Source organism: Haematobia irritans, chromosome 1 (genome assembly GCF_050003625.1).
Source record: "Haematobia irritans isolate KBUSLIRL chromosome 1, ASM5000362v1, whole genome shotgun sequence".
Taxonomy (NCBI): Eukaryota; Metazoa; Arthropoda; class Insecta; order Diptera; family Muscidae; genus Haematobia; species Haematobia irritans.
Genome location: NC_134397.1, coordinates 70325606 through 70350612, shown reverse-complemented (window position 1 = coordinate 70350612; position 25007 = coordinate 70325606). Strand labels below are relative to the sequence as shown.

The 25007-nt window shown below is 32.5% G+C and overlaps 1 long non-coding RNA gene across 2 annotated transcripts; it reads right to left on the bottom strand.

Moving 5' to 3' along the window:
• Positions 1-22317: 22317 nt before the first annotated feature.
• On the bottom strand, positions 22318-23458 carry LOC142238975 (uncharacterized). Of its 2 annotated transcripts, XR_012722881.1 has the most exons (4): positions 23342-23458; positions 23172-23233; positions 22680-23106; positions 22318-22615 (listed from the first exon to the last, which is right to left on the bottom strand). It is a non-coding gene; the product is annotated as an uncharacterized LOC142238975 (long non-coding RNA). The 2 variants fall into 2 exon arrangements; XR_012722880.1 differs by having other exon boundaries at positions 23172-23438.
• Positions 23459-25007: the final 1549 nt, after the last annotated feature.

Genomic DNA, 25007 nt, shown 5'->3' with positions numbered 1-25007 from the left:
ATACCATATACCAACACCGTGTACCAAATTTCAGCCGGATCGGATGAAATTTGCTTCTCTTTTAGGCTCCGCAAGCCAAATCTGGGGATCGGTTTATATGGGGGCTATATATAATTATGGACCGATGTGGACCAATTTTTGCGTGGTTGTTAGAGACCATATACCAACACCATGTACCAAATTTCAGCCGGATCGGATGAAATATGCTTCTCTTAGAGGCTCCACAAGCCAAATCTGGGGATCGGTTTATATGGGGGCTATATATAATTAAGGACCGATATGGACCAATGTTTGCATGGTTGTTAGAGACTATATACCAACATCATGTACCAAATTTCAGCCGGATCGGATGAAATTTTCTTCTCTTTGAGGCTCGGCAAGCCAAATCTGGGGATCGGTTTATATGGGGGCTATATATAATTATGGATCGATGTGAACCAATTTTTGCACGGTTGTTAGATACTATATACCAACACCATGTACCAAATTTCAGCCTGATCGGATGAAATATGCTTCTCTTAGAGGCTCCACAAGCCAAATCTGGGGATCGGTTTATATGGGGGCTATATATAATTAAGGACCGATATGGACCAATTTTTGCATGGTTGATAAAGACCATATACTAACACCATGTACCAAATTTCAGCCGGATCGGATGAAATTTGCTTCTCTTAGAGGCTCCGAAAGCCAAATCGTGGGATCGGTTTATATGGGGGCTATATATAATTATGGACCGATGTAGACCAATTTTTGCATGGTTGTTAGAGATCATATACTAACACCTTGTACCAAATTTCAGCCGGATCGGATGAAATATGCTTCTGTTAGAGGCTCCACAAGCCAAATCTGAGGGTCCCTTTATATGGGGGCTATACGTAAAAGTGGACCGATATGGCCCATTTTCAATACCATCCGACCTACATCGATAACAACTACTAGTGCCAAGTTTCAAGTCGGTAGCTTGTTTCGTTCGGAAGTTAGCGTGATTTCAACAGACGGAAGGACGGACGGACGGACATGCTTAGATCGCCTCAGAATTTCACCACGACCCAGAATATATATATATATACTTTATGGGGTCTTAGAGCAATATTTCGATGTGTTACAAACGGAATGACAAAGTTAATATACCCCCATCCTATGATGGAGGGTATAAAAAAAGAGGCTCCGGAGGTCAAATCTGGTGATCGGTCGATGTGGACCAATTTTTGCATGGTTGTTAGAGACCATATACTAACACCATGTACTAAATTTCAACCGGATCGGATAAAATTTGCTTCTCTTAGAGGCAACGCAAGCGAAATCTTGGGATCGGTTTAAATGGGGGCTATATATAATTATGGACCGATGTGGACCAATTTTTGCATGGTTGTTAGAGACCATATACTAACACCATGTATCAAATTTCAGCCGGATCGGATGAAATTTGCTTCTCTTAGAAGCCTCGCAAGCCAAATTTGGGGGTCCGTTTATATGGGGGCTATACGTAAAATGGACCGATGTGGCCCATTTACAATACCATCCGACCTACATCAATAACAACTACTTGTGCCAAGTTTCAAGTCGATAGCTTGTTTCGTTCGGAAGTTAGCGTGATTTCAACATGCTCAGATCGACTCAGAATTTCACCACGACCCAGAATATATATACTTTATGGAGTCTTAGAGCAATATTTCGATGTGTTACAAACGGAAAGACAAAGTTAATATACCCCCATCCTATGGTGGAGGGTATAAAAAAATACAAGTAAATAATGTAGAAAGTCGGGCGGGGCCGACTATATCATACCCTAAACCACCCTTACTGAATTAGTAACCATAAGCATTTCTGGGGAACATTGATATAGGTATGGGAGATAAACCGCAATTGCATATTTAAGAAAATTAAGGGGTACATGTTTATGGGTGCTTTGTCTCAATCTGACTATAGCTCATAGTCAGTGTTGCCAGGGAAAATGTTCGGTTTACCCTATAAGGACAAAAAAAGTTCCCTACTTTCCCATACATTCCCAAACAATTTTCCCTACAATATTTTTCGTTAAATTTAAACAAATTTTACAAAACAATAACGTATATAACTTATGCTATGGTCACACTGGGCAAATATTTGACAGAAATCAAAAAAGAATCCGTCGCCACAGCCAAACCAGCTAAAATTTTTAGCTCATATTTGATATAGAACATCATGGTAGGATTATTTTCCAAAAACGGTATATAGATATTCGGAAAATGATTCAGGAAAAATGTTTGACACTCAATTTGGTCAAATATTTGCCTAGTGTGGCCATAGCCTTAGAAAATAAATTTGTATTACCACCACGGTTGCCACAGTTGGTAGAATTCTACCAAAAAATAGTAATTTTTTGTTAAATCACTATAGAAATAAATTTTTGGTAAAAGTTAAAAAAATTTTTTTTTTGAGAAATTTTTCTATAGAAATAAAATTCTATAGAAATAAAATTTTGAGAAATAATTCCATAGAAATAACATTTTGAGAAAAATTTTTATAGAAATAAAATTTTGACAAAATTTTCTACAGAAATAAAATGTTGACAAAATTTTCTACAGGAATAAAATTTTGACAAAATTTTTTATAGAAATATTTGTTTGGCACATTTTTGGTAATTTGTGGTAATCTTCAAATTTTGTTAGATTTTTTTGGCACGAGTGGTAACTGTTTTTACCACATATTGTTAAAGATCAAGCCTTACCGGCTTCTAATTTCCTCCTGTAGAGCCACCAAAATGTAAAAATTATTACAAATTGTATTGAGTGAAAACGTCCCTACATTGGGTCCGTACAAGACGCTAAATATTAGAAAAACCTAGGGAATTTCCCCTACTTCTAGCAACACTGGCTGTAGTTGATAAATATTGTACCTAACGAGTTAGTATGCCACTAATATTGAGCCCATTATTAAGAAAGAGAAAATCGCTCAATTAGTGTGGGTAATGAATCCAAATTTGTAAAGATCGAGCAATATTCTTATGTAAGAGCTACAAGTACGTATAAATACGATCGGCTAGTACATAAAAAATTGAAATTTGAGTAACATTGGTTAATAAATAAAAGTATTATGACCAAATTTGGGAAAATCGAGCGAAGCATATATATGGAAGCTATATCTAAATCTGAACCAATTTACATTATATTTTGCAGGTTTGATTAATACCACAAAAGGTTACCTTGTGCAAAATTTGAGTAGGATCAGTTAAGAAATGAGGCCTCTATGGTCAAACATAAGGTTGTCAGGGGCAAATTTTTCAAAATCGGGCGATACATATATGGGAGTTATATCTACATCTGAACCGATTTCGATGAAATTTTGCACATATCGTTAGTACTATAGAGAACTGGCTCTAGCCAACTTTGAGTAAGATCGGATAACAAAATAAGGTTTTAAAACCTAACTTTGAAAAATCGGGCGGTACATATATATGGGAGCTATAGCTAAATCTGAACCGATTTCGATTATTTTTTGCACATATAGTCAGTGCTATAGAGGATTACGTTTAGCCAACTTTGAGTAAGATCGGTTGCTAAATGTATGACCTAATTTGGCAAAATCGGGCGATACATATATGTGGGAGCTATATCTAAATCTGAACCGATTTCGATGAAATTTTGCAGACTTAAAGGATGATGCAGCGGATTATTTTGTGCTAAATTTGACGACGATCGGTTAGTAAAAAAGTGCAACGTGACCCCATTTGTCGAAATCGGGCGATACATATATATGGGAGCTATATCTAAATTTGATCCGATTTCTTCCAAATTCACTAGCGTTCGTCTTTGTGCCCAAAAAACTCCCTGTACCAAATTTCATCAAAATCGGTTAATAATTGCGACCGGAATCCTGTGAACAACAAATACATGGACAGGCGGACGGACGCTAGATCAACTCAGGAGGTGATTCTGAGTCGATCGGTATATATTTTATGGGGTCTAAATTCAATATTTCTGGTAGGCACATTTTTTGGCAAATCAAAATTATTATACCCTCACCACTATGTGGTTTAGGGTATAAAAATTGCCCTTAGTATTGTGTAAATTGCGCATCTTTAAATTTATTTTATGTAATCTTTAATATCTCGTAAATATTTTTTCAGTGTATAATATAACATAGTCAGCCCGACTTTACAATTTTCTTATTTAATTTGATATACAGTTATAGAAGAAATTCGGTTATATAATGTAGGCATTGATCTTGAGCATCTTTTACGGAGGAAGTTGTTCGTATAAACTCAACTATAGACTTTCCTACACTGAAAACAATATTGTCGTGAGGTCAAAGATGTCATGTCTTTAACATACGAATACAAATTTCTTAGCATAGAAGACGCATTTCTCTAAAATAAAGTTATTTTCCTTGTCCAAAAGTCGATAAACTTTTCAATGAAGTCGTATTGTCCTTATAATTAAGTGATTTGACTTAAAAATGGGTATCTTACCATGAAAAAAAAAATTTTGGGCTAAGGTCAACTTGACTTTAATAATTCAGAAAAATTCTTTAAATTTAATGAAATTGTCTTTAAATTTGTTGTCTTTTTGCATCTTGACTACAAAGCAAACAAGTATGTACGGCCGTAAGTTCGGCCAGGCCGAAGCTTATGTACCCTCCACCATGGATTGCGTAGAAAGTTCTTCTAAACACTGCCATCCACAATCGAATTACTTAAGTTGCGGTAACGATTGCCGATGGCAAGGTATCCTAAAACCTACTAACACCGTCTTCTATAGTGTATGTAAGTCCATACGTGGTTATATTAAATCAAAAAAGATCGATCAAATACGTATATAATTCAGTTTGACAAAATTTTCTATAGACATAAAAAAATTTTAACAAAATTTTCTATAGAAAGAAAATTTTGATAAAATTTTTTATAGAAATAAAATTTTGACTGAATTTTCTATAGAAATAAAATTTTGACAAGATTTTCTATAGAAATAAAATTTTAACAAAAATTTCCTATAGAAATAAAATTTTGACAACATTTTCTATAGAAGTAAAATTTGGAACAAAAAAATCTATAGAAATAAAATTTGGAAAAAATTTTCTATAGAAATAAAATTTAGACAGCATTTTCTATAGAAATAAAATTTTAACAAAAATTTTCTATAGAAATAAAATTTTAACAAAATTTTCTAAAGAAATAAAATTTTGGTAAATTATTTTTGGCTCGAGTGGCAACCATGACTATGAACCGATATCATATGCTGACACCACGTACCAAATTTCAGCTGGATCGGATGAAATTTGCTTCTCTTAGAGGCTCCGCAAGCCAAATAGGGGGATCGGTTTATATGGAGGCTATACATAATTATGGACCGATGTGGACCAATTTTTGCATGGTTGGTAGAGACCATATACTAACACCATGTGCCGAATTTCAACCGGATCGGATGAAATTTGCTTCTCTTAGAGCAATCGCAATCGAAATTTGGCGGTCCGTTTATATGGGGGTTATACGTAAAAGTGGACCGATATGGCCCATTTGCAATACCATCCGACCTACATCAATAACAACTATTTGTACCAAGTTTCAAGTCGATAGCATGTTTCGTTCGGAAGTTAGCGTGATTTCAACAGACGGACGGACGGACATGCTCAGATCGACTCAGAATTTCACCACGACCCAGAATATATATACTTTATGGGGTCTTAGAGCAAAATTTCGATGTGTTACAAACGGAATGACAAAGTTAATAGACCCCCATCCTATGGTGGAGGGTATAAAAATCGTTCAAATATAGGACATGTTTTTCAAAACTTTATTTTAAAAAAGTTTTTTACTTCAAACATAGCATAATTTCTATTGGAAGTCTAGTCCTAATTTGGAAAATAAAGTTGCCGTTAATTCGTTTTTAAAGGACTTTGATAGCATATGAAGAAAAAAATCTGAGAAAGCGAAAAATTAAAATTTGCTTCCTAGAAGCAAGTACACAAAACCTAAATTTAAAAGAGAATTGTGTCTTAAAAGTATCCTTACTTGTATTCTCCGCTTCTTTGGCTCGGAATCAATACCAAATTTTTTAAAGTAAAGACAAAATCTTTGGAACCGAGTATGCTTTTTTTTCAGTGTAACGACTGTGTTACAGAACATTATAATTTTGACAAAATGGGGCTATGCGTATGAATTTCTTTTATTTATTCCCCAATTCGACACTAATAGAACTACAGATACGAGGAAATTCCCCCATAAAATAGGAATACATTGTACTAATGACTTATTTTTTTTACACTTCCCCATAGATGAAACGGCATCCAAATTCAAACACAAATAACTTCATGTACTTCTCTGACCTAATACGTGCACTTGTAAAATATCTCATTGGTCGATGGGGTGAAGTGTACCAGACCAGTAATCTAAAGCTACGATTGAATGGAACTGCATAAGATTGGAGTCATTTTGTAGTTTAAATAAAAAAGAGCAAAAAACAAACAGATCTTGGTTTGGAGTTTTCAGGCGTGTGGCAAATCGATTTGGGTAACGTGGCTTTGACTTAGGCTAATAATCGATATACCGGGAAAAGGGGAAATGACCGGCTAGCCGAATCTACCTTACTTTGAATGATGTTCATAGGCTGGCTGTTCAGGAGTGGTGGGTATTGAAGATTGTTTTTTTTTCTTTAGGAGGTTTGACCGAATGTTCCCAAATTGGTTGCTATCTGTTCAGCATTATAAAGTGATTACTATTTCAGTTCAATTGATTTGAATTGACTTGATTGGGAGTCACCGCCATGATAGAGTGAGTGATCGTACATAGACTATCGAAATTGGCTCTTTAAATACTGTGGCTATGGTTACCCAGATCCATTTGGCTAGCCTACTTAAGCTTCGACTTTCCTTAATTAATTAATTAATTTTATAGTAACTGTAAATTTGCAACTGGTTGACCAAATTGGGTGCGGTTCATCTTCTCCTATGGCTATATCCTATGGTTCCTTTTAGGTTAGACTTAACCTTCTAATATGCAATGTTGTTTTGTTTTAATCCACGGAGTACTATTCATATCGCAGAACGACCATTACAACGTTTGAGTTGTAATCATGACTTGACTGAAATTGTTATTGATCTTGGATAGAGGTTCATTTTGATTTTATTGGTGTGGTTGGGTCATTTGTCCAATAGGGTGCTCACAGTGGTTTCAATGGCTATTGCTTTGGAGATTACTATGTAGATTGATACACTGAAAATAAGTCCGCTGTTATCCTGATGCTAAAATTACTTATATTTACTCCAAAAAAATTTTATACCCTCCACCTTAGGATGGGGGGTATATTAACTTTGTCATTCCGTTTGTGACACATCGAAATATTGCTCTAAGACCCCGTAAAGTATGTATATTCTGGATCGTGGTGAAATTCTAAGTCGATCTAAGCATGTCCGTCCGTTTGTTGAAATCACGTCAACATCCGAACGAAATGAGATATCGACTTGAAACTTGGCACAAGTAGTTGTTATTGATGTAGGTCGGATGGTATTGCAAATGGGTCATATCGGTCCACCCCAGATTTTGCTTGAGGAGACTCTTAGAGAATCAAAATTCATCGGATCCGGTTGAAATTTGGTAGGTGATGTTAGTATATGGCCTCTAACAACCATCCAAATATTGGTCCATATCGGTCTATAATTATATATAGCGCCCATATAAACCGATCACCAGATTTTGCTTGCGGATCCGGTTAAAATTTGGTACGTGATGTTAGTATATGTCATCTAATAACCATGCAAAATGGGTCCATATCGGTATATAGTTATATATAACCCCCATATAAACAGATCCCCAGATTTGATTTTCGGAGCCTCTTTGAGGAGCAAATTTCATCCGATCCGGTTGAAATTTGGTACATGCCTTTGCCAGAGATTTGGCTTTCGGAGCCTCTTGGAGGAGCAAATTTCATCCGATCCGGTTGAAATTTGGTACATGTCTTTGGCAGAGAAATTTCCTAGCCCCATCATTTGTGGATATAAAGAAGTGGCGGATGCACTTTTTGCCAGGCGAATCAAAAAAAATTTTCCTTGTAATAATCGAAACTTGTCAGCACCACACAGCAAAAAAAAATTCACGAAAATTTTTCCAATTAAAGTCTTAATTGAGTTTTAAAAAATATTCAATTAAATATTTGCATCAACAAATTTTTCAATTGAAACAAAAATCAATCAGAAAAATTAGTAGTATCAATTAATTTTTTAACAGGCTGTCAATTAATTTTTCAATTGATACTATCGTTTCTGTGATTGAATCAGAAACAAAAATTGCGTGCAGTGTACATTATCCTGCGAGTTATTACACATTGTTTAGTATTTGATCTTTTGAGTTTGACTGTCTTTCATTTGAATTTAGTAATTCGTTTAATTCCATTATTTGATTTTTTTTATAAGCGAGCTCAAATCGATTTTTTTTTTGCTTTAAAGATATTTGGGCCAATGTAATGTTATACGGTATCATCTTGTGGCGCATTTGACCAAGTTTATTAGTTCGTGCATTCAGTTTTGTAATTACTGTGACTACAATTGATTTGAAAGCGATGAGGCGACTGCTAGTAAACCAAACAGACTGATGGTCTTTTATGTCCAACTTCCTGAGAGTGAAATTCGGTTAAGACCATAAATTTTCTTCCTTATTTATTTTTTGTCTCTCAGTCACTAACTAACACAGCAATATTCACTATAGGTACAATTTGAGCCTGCTGTATGGATGGTGGTGATGACTTACCTTGTGTAAGGTTGGTTTTTAATACACCATAATATCTACCTGTTTGTTTGATAGAACACTTAAAATGGTTGTTAATAGATCAGATACAGAGAACGCCTGACAAAGGCCCCTCTAGAAATGAAGGAGTCTAATGTCTAATGTAATCATTGGCAACAGGGATTGGATATGTATAGTGACAGTCTATTATTTTATGCTCACTTGATCTATTCAGTCCGTTGTGGTACCTACTTTTAAAAGTTTAGACAGAACAGGGTGTCACACAATGAGAAAAAAATACTCCGAAATTTCTCCAGCATTTCTGAGAGCACATAAACCACCGCTGAAAAACTAGATTACATTCCGCCGAACTGGGTTTGAATCCACGATCTACCTCGGCATTGCAATCATTGCACAGCGGCGGCTTTCGTAGGATTGGAATAAATCAAGGAGACGTAGTTCTTCAACTGAAAATCTCCGACTTGTCTATTCAAACTGACAGAACCGCATCCCTTATCAATTAAAATGTGTGTCCAATATTTTTTACAGAGCCCATATAAACTCCAACTCCATATATTTATTAAACTACACTCAAGAGAAAGTTTACTTGGATCCAAAAATTTTGTCCTTCCCTTAAGGATTTTGGTATTGATTCGAAGCCAAATATGCTGCTTCTTTAAAAGAAAGAAATTTTTTAGCGACCTATCTGTCTTTAAATCTAGGATCAATAAAATTAAAATTAGGATACAGATCTATTTATCAAATTTTCATTCTCTTTTCGCGGTTTATTAATAATGGTACTCACGTACAAACAAATGCCAGTTTAAAAATCCAAAATATAACGAATGCTTCAAAGTAAAAAATGTTTTATTAATTCAAAAAAAAAAAAAATCTTTATACCAAAGACGCTAAATCCTCAAAATAAGTCTTAGCCTATATTTGAAGCGTTGTTTTTTTAAATCTAAAGTTTTAATATTTCAGTTAATTTAAGGACAATTTCTTTAAATCAAAAATGTGTTTCTTTACTATAAGGAAAATTAGCCTTAGTTCAAAGATATGCGACTTTAACGGAGGGACGCATATTTACAAAATTTCTCTCCTAAATTTAATGAAAACAATTTTGAAGCAAAGATTATAAACTTTATTTTGATTAAAATTTCATTATTTTAAAGAAATTTGTCCTTAATATTTTGTAAATTTTGCATCCTAAAATTTAGATTGCGTAGTCTTTAATATCACGTAAATATGTTTTTCAGTGTACAGCACAGCTTTAGTGTTTGTCCATACACCTATCGAAAAAATCGTGAACGGCGTGCTCATTTCAAAACGATCCGTTCATGAAAGTGAATCAACATACATGTGGTGTCAACCGGATAACAGGCGGTGTCAATCTGACAACGTAATGATAACGTTGTCATGGTCTGAAAACGTAATGATAACGAATTTATACAACAAAAGTAAAAAATTCGCTACCGTGCCTCGACCCTGGATTGCCTGCACCATACGAGCTAACAGTCTCCTTAGTGCATTGCACAACCGACCGAGTTGCCCTAAGAACGGCTAACAAATATTTTAAGACTCTTCATGGCCAAAGTAAAAGGAAAGCCGTCCATAAAATAGTGAACGCCCGTGGACGAAACAATGAAAATTCCGTTTTGATTTTTCATAAACGTTTCCGTTTCATTTTGTTAGCGTTCGTTCATGAACGAACCCACCATAGGATGGGGGTATATTAACTTTGTCATTCCGTTTGTAACACATCGAAATATTGCTCTCAGACCCCATAAAGTATATATATATATATATATATATATATATATTCTGGGTCGTGGTGAAATTCTGAGTCGATCTAATGTCCGCCCGTCCGTCTGTTGAAATCACGCTAACTTCCGAACGAAACAAGCTATCGACTTGAAACTTGGCGCAAGTAGTTGTTACTGATATAGGTCGGATGGTATTGCAAATGGGCCGTATCGATACATTTTTACGTATAACCCCCATATAAACGGACCCCCAGATTTGGTTTGCGGAGCCTCTAAGAGAAGCATATTTAATCCGATCTGACTGAAATTTGGTACATGGTGTTGGTATATGGCTCTAAAAACCGTGCAAATTGGTCCACATAGGTCCATAATTATATATAGCGCCCATATAAACCGATTCCGAGATTTGGCTTGCGGTGCCTCTACACGCAAAAAAATAATTCTTTCCTCCCAAACGAAATTTTAGACAAACAAAGTTCGTTTCTCATTTGCTTTTCGTTGAAAGGAAGTGTATTTGGAAGAAAAGTATATACTTTTTTGATAAACGTTTATTCTTTTCCAGGATGTAAAATCAATTTCATAAAGACTAGCTCAAAAAAATTTTTTTCTGGCTAATTGCATTTTCCCTCACATCTTTCTCACTTCCACGAAGTTTTTCAGTTCTTAGCACATTTTTCTGTAATACAAACAATGTAGAAAAATTATACAATTTTATAAATTTTTAATTTTTTTTTTTACTTTTCGCCTGGACTGAGAATCGAAGCGCGGACCATGCAATTTGTAAGGCAGCACACTATCCACTGAGCTACGTAGCTGTTATTGTCATCAATAGCTAATTATCCATATAAGTTATATTAATATAGCATAGCTTGCGGCGCTCACGAGCCGATTAAACAAAGTTTATTTAACAGAAAATATATATATATATATATATATATATATATATATATATATATATATATATATATATATATATATATATATATATATATATATATATATATATATATATATATATATATATATATATATATATATATATATATATATATATATATATATATATATATATATATATATATATATATATATATATATATATATATATATATTCCAGATATGGTCGGAAGATTCCGAAAAAATGTTCAACATTACATTCTACTATATTAAATTTTTACTATGAACTGTAAAATGTGTCTTATTAAAGACCTAAAGTCAGAAAAGAACAGTGTTTGATACAAACGAAATGGACTGTGTTGTTGGTTCAAAAATAGCTTTTTTTATTGAAAAAATAAAAATTTTGTAACACACGAATTTTTTTGGTGATAAAAGTATATACTTTTCGAAGCAATTCAAAAAACTCTAGCAAAAGAAAAACGTTTTCGGTAAACGTTTTCCAAACGTTTTTTTTTCTTTGCGTGTAAGAGAAGCAAATTTCATCCGATTCTGCTGAAATTTGGTACGTGGTGTTAGTATATGGTCTCTAATAACCATGCCTGAATTGGTCCATATCGGTTCATAATTATATATAGCCCTTATTTAAAACTGATCCCCAGATTTGACCTCCTGAGCCTCTTGGAGGAGCAAAATTCATCCGATCCGGCTGAAATTTGGTACATTTTGCTAGTGTATGGTCGATCACAACCATGCCAAAATTGGTCCGTATCGATCAATATTATATATAGCCCCAAAAAATTTATATTTCTATAGAAAATTTTGTCAAAAATTTATTTCTATAGAAAATTTTGTCAACATTTTATTTCTATAGAAAATTTTGTCAGAATTTTATTTTTGTAGAATGTTTTGTCAAAAATGTTAGTTCTATACAGAATTTATGAAAATCTTACAAAACATCAAGAATTCTACCAATCTACCAAACAGTAAAAAATCTGCCATTTTTGGTAGACTCGTGTTTATAATTGTAAATTGCCCCCATACAAAGCGACCCTCATATTTCAATTCTGTCTCTATAATTACCGCACGAAAGTTCATATCGGTTCGTAATTATTTCTTCCCATATATGTAACGGTCATGGATTGAATATATACGTATTTAATCGACCTTTCTTGTGTCTACTTTCTATGTCTTACAATTTAGAAGATGACGTTAAGAAGTTTTAAGATGCCTTGCCATCGGCCTCAACCCAAGTAATTTAATTGTAGATGACCGTCTTTAGTAGAAGTTTCTACGCAATCCATGGTGAAGGGTACATAAAATTCGGCCTGGCCGAACTTACGGCCGTATATACTTGTTATACCCTTCACCACTACTATGGTGCAGGGTATAATAAGTTTGTGCATTTGTATGTAACGCCTAGAAGGAGTAATCATAGACCAACCTTTTAGTATACGGATCGGCTTAGAATTAAATTCAGAGTCGATTTAGCGATGTCCGTCTGTCTGTCTGTCTGTTGATGTATTTTTGTGTGCAAAGTACAGCTCGCAGTTTTAGTCCGATTGTCCTAAAATTTGGTATAGGGTCCTGTTTCGGCTCAAAGACGATCCCTATTGATTTTGGAAAAAATCGGTTCAGATTTAGATATAGCTGCCATATATATTTTTCACCGATCTGGTCATAATTGGCGTGTATATCAACCGATCTTCCTCAAATTCCGTACATCCGAATATTTTATGAGTCCCAAAAAACTTGCAAAATATCAGCAAAATCGGTTCAGATTTAGATATAGCTCCCATATATAGCTTTCGCCCGATTTACACTCATTTGCCCACAGAGGCCAATTTTTTGCTCCGATTTAGTTGAAATTTTGCATAGGGAGTAGAATTAGCGTTGTAACTATGCGTGCAAAATTTGCTTGAAATCGGTTCAGATTTAGATATATCTCCCATATAAAGCTTTCGCCCGATTTACACTCATATGACCACAGATGCCAATTTTAAACTCCGATTTAGTTGAAATTTTGCACAGGGAGTAGAATTAGCATTGTAGCTATGCGTGCCAAATTTGGTTGAAATCGGTTCAGATTTAGATATAGCTCCCATATATATGTTTTTCTGATTTCGACAAAAATGGTCGAAATACCAACATTTTCCTTGTAAAATCGCCACTGCTTAGTCGAAAAGTTGTAAAAATGACTCTAATTTTCCTAAACTTCTAATACATATATATCGAGCGATAAATCATAAATAAACTTTTTCGAAGTTTCCTTAAAATTGCTTCAGATTTTAACTTTTCCCATATTTTTTTACTAACATTGTGTTCCACCCTAGTGCATTAGCCGACTTAAATTTTGAATCTATAGATTTTGTAGAAGTCTATCAAATTCTTCCAGATCGAGTGATATTTAAATGTATGTATTTAGGACAAACCTTTATATATAGCCCCCAACACATTTGACGGATGTAATATGGTATCGAAAATTTAGATCTACAAAGTGGTGCAGGGTATAATATAGTCGGCCCCGCCCGACTTTAGACTTTCCTTACTTGTTTTTTTATTAGTCTATGAACGTCTCTTTGGGTTCACACGATTTTTTATTTTTTTTGAAAATTCGGGGTAGAAGAAATGTTTGGGTACCCCTAATCGATTCTGGCCAAATGTGAATCATTTTTATTTATTATTTGCCCATAGGTTAGGTTAGATACAGTGGAATGACAAGGAGCCTCCCTTTTATAGTCGAGACGTTCCAGATTGCAGTGAAACCACTTTGAAAAACTCAGAAATGTCACCAGCATTACTGAGGTGGTATAATCCACCGCTGAAAAACTTTTTGGTGTTTGGTCGAAACTGGGTTTGAACTCACGACGCTCTGTATGCAAGGATGGCATGCTAACCATTGCACCTCGGTGGCTCCCTTATTTGCCCATTCTAATGGGCCATCCCTGGTTACAAATCCACTTGTAAATTTTAGTATTGTATTTTTTTCCTTCCTGCCCAAATGATGATTGCTAATCAGAGTTTCTTCTTTAACATTGTGGTGATATTTCGTCTCATTTCGTTTTAATTTCTATGGTGTCTGGTTGCCGATCCATTGTCTGTTGCACTTGTTCTTTGGCCATTTGATTTAGTTTTTGCCGAAAATCACGTTTTCGTCTTTTGGAGTGTCTTTCACAAAAATAGATTTCTTTCACTTCATCTTGGGCATTGTAATCGTAATCCTTGATTTCGTTGTAGAGGATTTTTAACAAATGGCTCCATTGCCAACCAAAGTAAATAATCCGCTTTAAGTTATCAATGCAATGGTGAGGCCAAATTAAGCTTGAAACCTTAAGAACTTTTTTTTTTAGTTTCAGTGAGATTCAATTCATTGGGTACTTTTTGGCAAAATCAGTGATAATACACTGTAGCAAATATTATGAATTGTCTGAATGAAGCGATGGTTGCATTTTTATGGGGAAAGTTATGTGAATTAATCCCAGGGACACTTATTTTGAGAAGAAGAAGTAGGTACTCATGCTATGTGCTCTATGTTTTGCCGGTATGTACTTCTTCTCGACTAACTTCGGAGCGACTCCTTCCCAAACTACACCGCAGCATTAAAACAATCCATAGGCCTCTGGTCCGCAAATTCGATTAACTTAAATCGTCCTTGGTACCAACCATGCTCTTGTGTCAAAGAAATTGGACCGGAAAACTTTTCCAGCACCAGTGAGGAGACCCAAGACAATGTATTCTCAATTTCCCCCGTTTGTTCTCTGGAACCTTACCATTACTCCCCATGTTAATGATAGCCACCATAAAACTGCATGTGAGGCAAATAATCATTGATGCCCTTTAGAAACTGCCAACTCAGCAGACGATCGTTCCCTTTTGTCTGCTAAAAAGATTCTTTACACCAATTTTAAGGAGTTGTAGTGCTTAGGAGAATTTCGAGTAGTATCCTGTGAATCAACAATCATAAGAGAAAATTCGCAATATACTAAAACGCCAATAGAGCAGAGCCAGTCAATGGGCTTTCAAATCCCGGCCCAGAGTCAGAAGATTCTCATGCCTTCGGTAGACTCGTAAGTACCGCCTATATCAACACAAAAAGCTCTCTCTTTCCTCTGCTCTATGTTCAAAAAGATTTTTTTTCTAAGTGTAAAATACTCATATATCCATGAACGTGTTGTCGACATGGTTAACTGTACAACAGGTTCATAAAACGAATTCTCTTTTTATAGGATGCACAAGCCTAAGCCCAGAAAGCCTTACTAGCTGGTCTGTCTGGTCTGTAACGATTCTGTCTTTCAAAGATTATAACAAATCCGCAACTGAGGTTGTTTATCATTTCGCCAGTCTCAAGTTCTCCTTCTATTTCAATTGCAATTCGAACCAAAAGTCAAGTGCTCATTTCATTTAATTATCAAAAATATTTTAAACGTACACTTCAATTGTGATCTTGTTGTTTGTTAGTCGGCAATACCCTACATTCAAGTTGGAGTAGTATGTTCCATTAATATGAGAATTGATATTGTTTAGTATGTGGTCTGTCAATAGACGTAATCCGAGCATGGTAGCCACTCGAATCAAACATAATCTACCAAAATTTGAAGGAAATTTTACCAAAAAAAAAAAAGTGCAAAATAAAACAAATCTTGTTTTGTAGACTTTGATCAATTTTCTGTAGTTATTATGGAAAAAAATGTTTCTTTAAAAGAAGCGTTTTATTATTTTATTTCAGAAGTTTATTTGATATTTTTTGTCACTCCTGATAGCAACAATTTATTTAAGTGTATAATAATATGTATTGAGTGTATATAAATAAATAAATATCCCTTGAGGAAAAGGGAGACATTGATAGTATGGCAAAAAAAATTTTAATTTTTAAGTTATTTATAAAAAAATTTAGACAACATTTTATTTTTATACAAAAATTAGCTAAAGTTTTTTTTCTATAGAATTTTTTTTTTCAAAATTTTGTTTTTATAGCAAAGTTTGGTAAAATTTTATTTCTATAGAAAATATTTTCAAAATTTTATTTTTATAGCAAAATTTTCTAAAATTTAATTTTTGTAGAAAATATTGTCAAATTTTTATTTTTTTAGGCAATTTGGTCAAACTTTTATTTCTATAGAAAATGTAGTCAAAAAAAAATTTTTTTAGACAATTTTGTCAAAATTTTAATCTATAGAAAATTTTCTCAAAATTGTATTTCGTTTTGTTGTGTTATTGTACGTTTATTCTTCAACCAAACCCAGGTTCAACCCCTGGTTGGAGCGAAAAAGTTTTTGAAATTGTAAAAATTAGTTAATAGGAATATAATAGTGTAATAAAACATGTGGATGAAAAAGAAGTGAAAATGGTTGAACATTTTTTTTCAATTTTTAAATTTCTTCATTCATATTAACTTCCAGGGCACAACTTCTAAAGCATTGCAAAGGATCCAAAAAGGGAGTACTTCCGTCCTATGACAAGCCCATGTAAAATTCATTGGAGATGATCCAAGTTTGCACTACTTCCGGATCAGAGATTGGGGATCCAAGATAGTTTTTTGGAAGCTCTTTTTTTGCTGGGAATTTATAGAAAATTTATATATTTTTAGAAAATTTACACAACATTTTATTTTTATACAAAAATTTGCTAAAACTTTATTTCTATAGAAATTTTTGTCAAAATTTTATTTTTATAGCAAAGTTTGCTAAAATTTTATTTCTATAGAAAATGTTGTCAAAATTTTATTTCTATAGAAAATTTTGTTAAAATTTTATTTCTATAGAAAATATTTTCAAAATTTTATTTCTATAGAAAATTTTATCAAAATTTTATTTCTATAGAAAATTTTATTAAAATTTTATTTTTATAGAAAATATTTTCAAAATTTAATTTTAAGCAAAATTTTCAAAAATTTTATTTCTGTAGAAAATATTGTCAACATTTTATTTTTTTATACAAATTTCTGTTTCTATAGAAAATGTAGTCAAAAAAAAAAATGACAATTTTGTCAAACTTTTAATATATAGAAAATTTTCTCAAAATTTTATTTCGTTTTGTTTAGTTATTGTTGGTTTATTCTTCAATCATTATTGTTGTTTTTGATTTCAGCTTAAAAAGGAAAAGAGAAATGCTTGCAACTTTGTTTAGGCATAGCCGACTTTCACAAACCTTTTTCTGGAAGTTCAAGTGTAGGTCACATTGGGTTGAGTGAATTACCCGAATTTAACATATTCTGATAATTGGTTGATAGTTTTGCTGTAAGTAGGGGATGCTGATGAGGAATGTGGTAATTCTGAAACAGCTGTCCATCCAACCATCTTGCAGTATATAACATAGGGCTTTGCCCAAACAAATTTGACAATCATAATTTTCCTCTGTTGGTTAAGCTACACTTATGGGAGCCACCGTGGTGCAATGATTAGCATGCCCGCCTTGCATACACAAGGTCGTGGGTTCGATTCCTGCTTCGACCGAACCCCAAAAAGTTTTTCAGCGGTGAATTATCCCACCTCAGTAATGCTGGTGACATTTCTGAGGGTTTCAAAGCTTCTCTAAGTGGTTTCACTGCAATGTGGAACGCCGTTCGGACTCGGCTATAATAAGGAGGTCCCTTGTCATTGAGTTTTACATGGAATCGGGCAGTACTCAGTGATAAGAGAGAAGTTCACCAATGTGGTATCAATAAGGACTGAATAGTCTAAGTGAGTCTGATATATCGGGCTGCCACCTAACCTAACTTACACTTATGGTTTTAAGCTGAAATCAAAAACAACAATAAAATTTTATTTCTATAGAAACTTTTCTCAAAATTTTTATTTTTATAGAAAATTTTGTCTAAATTTTATTTCTATATAAAATGTTGTAAAATTTTTATTTCAGTAGAAAATATTGTCAAAATTTTATTTTTAGACAATTTTGTCCAACTTTTACTTCTATAGAAATTTTCTCAAAATTTAATTTGTATAGGAGATTTTGTCAAAATTTTCCTTTTTTTCTATAGAAAATTTTGACAACATTTTATTTCTACAGAGAATTTTGCAAAATTTTACTTCGATAAAAAATTTTATCAAAATTGTATTCCTATAGAAAATTTTGTCAAAATTTTATTTATATGGAAAACTTTGTCAACTTTTTACTATAGAAAATTTTGTCAAAATTTTATTTCGGCAGAAAATTTTGTCAACATTTTATTTCTGTAGAAAATTTTGTCAAAATGTTATTTCTATAGAAAATTTTATGAAACTTCTATTTCTTTAGACAATTTTGTCAAATAAGAAATTTGTGAAGTACTTCTTAGTTGTGGAGGAATATTTTACAAAATCTACAAAAACATCAAGAATAATATTATTTTACCAAACAGTAAAAAATCTACAATTTTTGGTAGAATCCTACTAAATGTGGCAACCTGAATCCCAATCAACTAACCCATGCAATGTAGTCTTACACTTCATCACTCTCCAACGAGGTGTATACACTTTCAGTTTTTTTATAAATTGAAAATGCATTTAACTTCGTGAATGTTTCTTCAATAACGCCGTCATTGTCAACTTTAAATATTCATCATAGATGGTCAAAAAAATTTTGTGATAATTATTTGTCAAAATGTCTCTACACTTCACTTGTCAGACCAATTCTGGAATATGCGACTATCGTTTGGTGTTATATATTGATACAGTAGAATCCGTTCAGAAAAAAAGTTTACACTTTGCTAAAAATTTTACTATTATGGTATATTTCATTATTTGTTTATGCACTGAAAAAAAAGCATACTCGGTTCCAAAGATTTTGTCTTTACTTTAAAAAATTTGGTATTGATTCCGAGCCAAAGAAGCGGAGAATACAAGTAAGGATACTTTTAAGACACAATTCTCTTTTAAATTTAGGTTTTGTGTACTTGCTTCTAGGAAGCAAATTTAAATTTTTCGCTTTCTCAGCTTTTTTTCTTCATATGCTATCAAAGTCCTTTAAAAACGAGTTAACGGCAACTTTATTTTCCAAATTAGGACTCGACTTCCAGTAGAAATTATGCTATGTTTGAAGTAAAAAACTTCTTTAAAATAAAGTTTTGAAAAACATGTCCTATATTTGAACGATTTTTTGCTTTGTAGTCAAGATGCAAAAAGACAACAAATTTAAAGACAATTTCATTGAATTTAGAGAATTTTTCTGAATTATTAAAGTCAAGTTGACCTTTTTTTCTTTCATGTTAAGATACCCATTTTTAAGTCAAATCACTTAATTATAAGGATAATACGACTTCATTGAAAAGTTTATCGACTTTTGGACAAGGAAAATAACTTTATTTTAGAAAAATGCGTCTTCTATGCTAAGCAAAATTTGTATTCGTATTTTAAAGACATGAAATCTTTGACCTCACGACAATATTTTTTTCAGTGTGTTTTTTGAATTGAGCTCTATATTCTGATTGATAAAAATTGTATATCTTGGATTTAGTTAAGGCTCTCAATAAATATTAAATGCTTGCTGTGATCATGTGCATAATATATGTAGCTATATATGAATAGGAAGCAGATAGGCTACTTAAGAGTCTCCTTTATCCCAAGGTATTAAATGAACTACGTTTTCTTTGTAATGACAACTGAGGTAGTTGCAGGATATGCTACTCATTACCAGCCCAAATGATTGTATAGCTACTACCATATAGCAAATCCCAACTGGCATCGTTAGTAGTCGACTATAATTAGATTTTTATTTCAAATCACTTTATTATATCGCTGGTTTTGATTTCCACATTTTCTTTCTTCCCTAACTTCGTAGAATGCCCAGTTGTAGGTTGCAACTTAAACTGCAACACCAAGAATCTTGTCTGTACAAATGACCATATTAGGTTTCCATTACAGTATAAATGAACGAAACGAAAAAAAAGTTGTGAAGTAGCATTCATGATCTTGTATTACCCCCAAAAAGGTCAAATGTTTTTCAATCATAAGAACGATGTGTAGTTAACCATATTTCATTTGTTGAGTAAAAGAGGCTCAGACTTAATGGAGAATTTTTGAAGAAGAACCTTAGAAGAGGCTTTAATTTATTCATAATTATTCACACTTGGAAAACGATATTGAAAATCTTCAATATTTTAGATTGGCTGTAATCCTAAATTTAAAAGTGTATTGTGTCCCTAGTATAATCTCTCGCTTCTTTAGCTCAATACCAAAAATAATTTAAGGAGGGACAAAATCTTTGTAATCGAGTATGTTTTTTTTTCAGTGAAGGAAAAAATGTAGGTAAATTTTAGACACTTTCAATAATTTATATTGCAAATGCTAATATAAATAAAAAAGTAAATAATTTTCCTTCAATTCTTTTCCACAAAAATTCCATACTTTGAAATGCAAATTGGAGTTGAATTTTGTAAAACTTTCTTTAGCGCCCTAAGAAAGTCGGGCTGAACACATTTCTGGTAAAATTGCTAAATTTCAGGAAATTCTAAATGCCTTTGTGCTAAATTCGACTTTAATCATTTGCGTGTTACTTTGCATTTTTTATAGCCTGCACCACACTGTGGAACAGGGTATTTTAATTTAGAGCCTATGTTTGCAATAACCAGAAGGAGACGAGATAGACACATTGTGCCACTGACAATAATTTTCAGCGCCGCCCACTGAGCAGTTGGTAGAATTCTATCAAAACTGGTAGAGTTTTTACTGTTTGGTAGATTGGTCGAATTCTTGATGTATTGGTAGATTTTAATAAAAATTTGACAAACATTTTCTATAGAAATAAAATTTTGACAAAATTTTCTATAGAAATAAAATTTTGACAAAATTTTCTATAGAAATAAAATTTTGACAAAATTTTCTATAGAAATAAAATTTTGACAAAATTTTCTATAGAAATAAAATTTTGACAAAATTTTCTATAGAAATAAAATTTTGATAAAATTTTCTATAGAAATAAAATTTTGACAAAAGAAAAAAAAAATCATAAAATTTTCTACAGATCTAATTTTGACAAAATCTTCTATACACTGAAAAAACAATGCACCCACCAGGAAGAAAACTTTCGGTTAATTTTAGAGAAGTTCAAATATTTTTAGAAAATTTTAACTAAACAATATTACAAACGCTGGCATCACGCTGATATCACAAAAATAAGTATATATTTTTCGACAAATTCAAGAAAATTTTTCAGACATAATTAATTTGTTTCACATGTTAAAGAAAATTTTCTAGTTTGAAGGAAAAGATTGGAGTTCAAAATTGCAAGAATGTCTTTAGTGACATACGAAGTTCATGATAAACGAATTTGTAATAAACTATTTTGCGAGAAATTCGTTATTCTTTATGTTTAATTTGTGTATAATTTTTTCCCGTTTTTTAGTTCATTTAATTAACGTACGCAAAAAATGATTAAAGTAAAGGAGACTTTCTCCAAACATAATAATTCCATGAGCTAAAATAAAGTTAAATTGGCTTTAGTGAAATAACCCAATAAACACAAACGTTTGAAAAATACTAAAATGCAATAATTTTTCAAACATTTTTTCAAAGGATTAGGGTAATATTCAAGTTGAGAAATTGTTGAGAAAATCGCGTTCTCAACAAAAAACAGACATTACCCTCAACAGTAAAATTCAACACAATAGCAATAATCTCTCAATTGTAATCCTCAAATTGAAATGCATTGCTACTCAATAATTTCTCAAACAGTTTTCAATGTGAGACAAATTAAAAATTAATATTGCTGCGAATATTTTCTAACCACAATTTGCATGAAAGTCAATCCCAGTTCTTACTGAAAGTCAATACTAAATTTCTAGTGATTTTGTACATTTTATTAATTTTTTTCGTTAAAAATATAATAATATTAAAAATAACATTAACAATATATAAAAATAATAATATCAAAACATAATTATCTTATTAAAGGTATTAATAACTAAAACTATCAATACAACTTTAAATAACTTAAACATTTTTCATGTATAATTTCCCCCATAATGTTGGTGTCACATTACTATTAATTAATTAATTATTAATTAATATGCTGACAATTTCAAATAATTACTATCGAGGAACTTGCTGGCCTGCGTGTTAGAATAGATTCCATCAAGAGGAATTCACAAAATATCAAACTGATGACGGAATGTAAATTGATGTAATGCACATTTTCATCCAGAAGTTCTTGATTTAGGAACTGTTGCACTTTGTTTTAATTGGTTGCACTTTGCAAGTTTTCTGGAATCTTTTCTTTGTTGTTTCCTTCATCATTTTTTCACCGGTCAACATCTTCCAAGAATATAACATCCAATGATTTTAGTTTTCTGCAAAACAATCGAGTTTTGTGATTTCCATTACGTTTTCATTTCACTTTTTATTTTGACTTACCAATTATAATTACCGTTTTGGATTAATTTCAGTTTTATGTCAATAAAAATAACTGACCACGTACTTCGTGGCACAAAATGTATTGAAAACCACAAAATTCCTCAAGAACGTTGGTGTCACAAAATTGTTGTAAAACTCATTAAAAGTCGGGAAATTAGCAAGGAACTTGATGACTAGAGAGTTAGAATAAATTTCCAGCAATTTCAATTCACAAAATATCAAATTAAACCGATGATGCGATGTAAATTAAACTATAGGCGTGATGCGTATTATCACCCAGTAGTTGATATGGAAAAGCATAAATACCAAGTTTAATTCATTGTACTTTGATTTATGGAAACTTTATCTTTTCGATAAGCCACCATCATTTTTCATTGGTCAACCTCTTAATGTTTCCAAGAATGCAGCATCCAAATATTTTAGTTTTCTGCAATGAGATTTAAATTTAGTGACTTCTCTAAAGTGTTGATTTAATTTTTCATATTGACTTACCAATTATTATAAACTATTTGAAGCAGTTCCAGTTACTTGTCCAACATTTTTTCATCGGTCAGCTTTTTAATGTTTTAAAGAACGTAGAATCCATAATTTTAGTTTTCGGCAAAGAGATATAATTTAGTGTCTTCCTTAAAGTTTCATATCATTTTTTTATTTTCACTTACGTATTATTAGAAACTATTGGGAGTAAATTCAGTTTTTTGTCTAAAATGTTTTTTATTTCTTTCAATTGACCACGAACTTCGTTGCACAAACAAGTATTGAAAACCACATGGTTTTTTCGTTGGGGAGCCACCGTGGTGCAATGGTTAGCATGCCCGCCTTGCATACACAAGGTCGTGGGTTCGATTCCTGCTACGACCGAACACCAAAAAGTTTTTCAGCGGTGGATTATCCCACCTCAGTAATGCTGGTGACATTTCTGAAGGCTTCAAAGCTTCTCTAAGTGGTTTCACTGGAATGTGGAACGCCGTTCGGACTCGGCTATAAAAAGGAGGTCCCTTGTCATTGAGCTTAACATGGAATCGGGCAGCACTCAGTGATAAGAGAGAAGTTCACCACTGTGGTATCACAATGGACTGAATAGTCTAAGTGAGCGGGCTGCCACATAACCTAACCTAACCTATGGTTTTTTCGTTGCATTTTAGGGTAGTGTTTTGTCAAAGTTTTCTCATATTATCTTCAACCACTTTTCAAAGATTTCGTCAACATTTTGGCAAATTGGAAGTAATTCGCAAACAATTTGAAGATGTATTGAATATGAGCTGTTTCAAGTCAAGTTGAATTTATGTTGATAATTATAGTTACCCTCAAACTGAAAAGTTGTTGCATTTGAAAAACGCTCATCCTGTGTTTATTGGGAGTGAGTTCACTTTGAGTGCAGAAAAAAAAACTTGACAAAATTTTCTTTAGAAACAAAATTTTGAGAAAATTATCTATACAAAAATATTGACCTAATATGGAAGATTATGCAACTTAAATTTTAGGACTCGAAATTTACGCAATGCTAAGGACAAAAAAATAATGACATTTTAATTAAAAGAAATTTTATAATCCTTGCATCAAAAAAATTTTTCATTAAATTTAGGATACAAATCTTGAAATTTTGCGTCCCTCTGTTGAAGTTGTAGATCTTTGAAGTAAAGCAAATATTCCTTAAAATAAAGAAAAACATTTTTAATTTAAAGAAATCGTCTTTAACTCAACTGACATATTGAATTTTTAAATTTAAGATAAAAACGCTTCAAATATAGGCAAAGATTTTAAGGATTTGCATCTTTGGTTTAAAGTTTTTTTTTTGCATTAAGAAAACAGTTTTTACTTTGAAGTACTTGGCATAATTCGGATTTTGAAACTGGAATTTGTTTGTATATGAATACCTTTAATAATATATAGCAAACAGAGTATAAAAATTCGATAAATGAGATCTGTATCCAATTTTAATTTTATTGATCCTACATTTAAAGCCAGGGAGGTCCATAAAAAGTGTCTTTATTTTAAAGAAGCCGCATCTTTGGCTCGGAATCAATACCGAAATCCTTAAAGGAAGGTCAAGATCTTTGGATCCAAGGAAACTTTTTTTGAGTGTAGAAAAAAATTTTAATAAAAAATTCAGTAGAAATCAAATTGTGATGAAATTGTCTATAGAAATAAAATGTTGAGAAAATTTTCAATAGAAAAGCAACTATGTGCCCTTATAGAAGAGATCCAAAAACAATTCTCGAATTACATTTATATCGAACAATTCAAGTCGAAGGCACACGCAAAAAATAATTCTTTGTTCCAATTTTAGATAAACAAAGTTCGTTTCTTATTTGCTTTTCGCTGTAA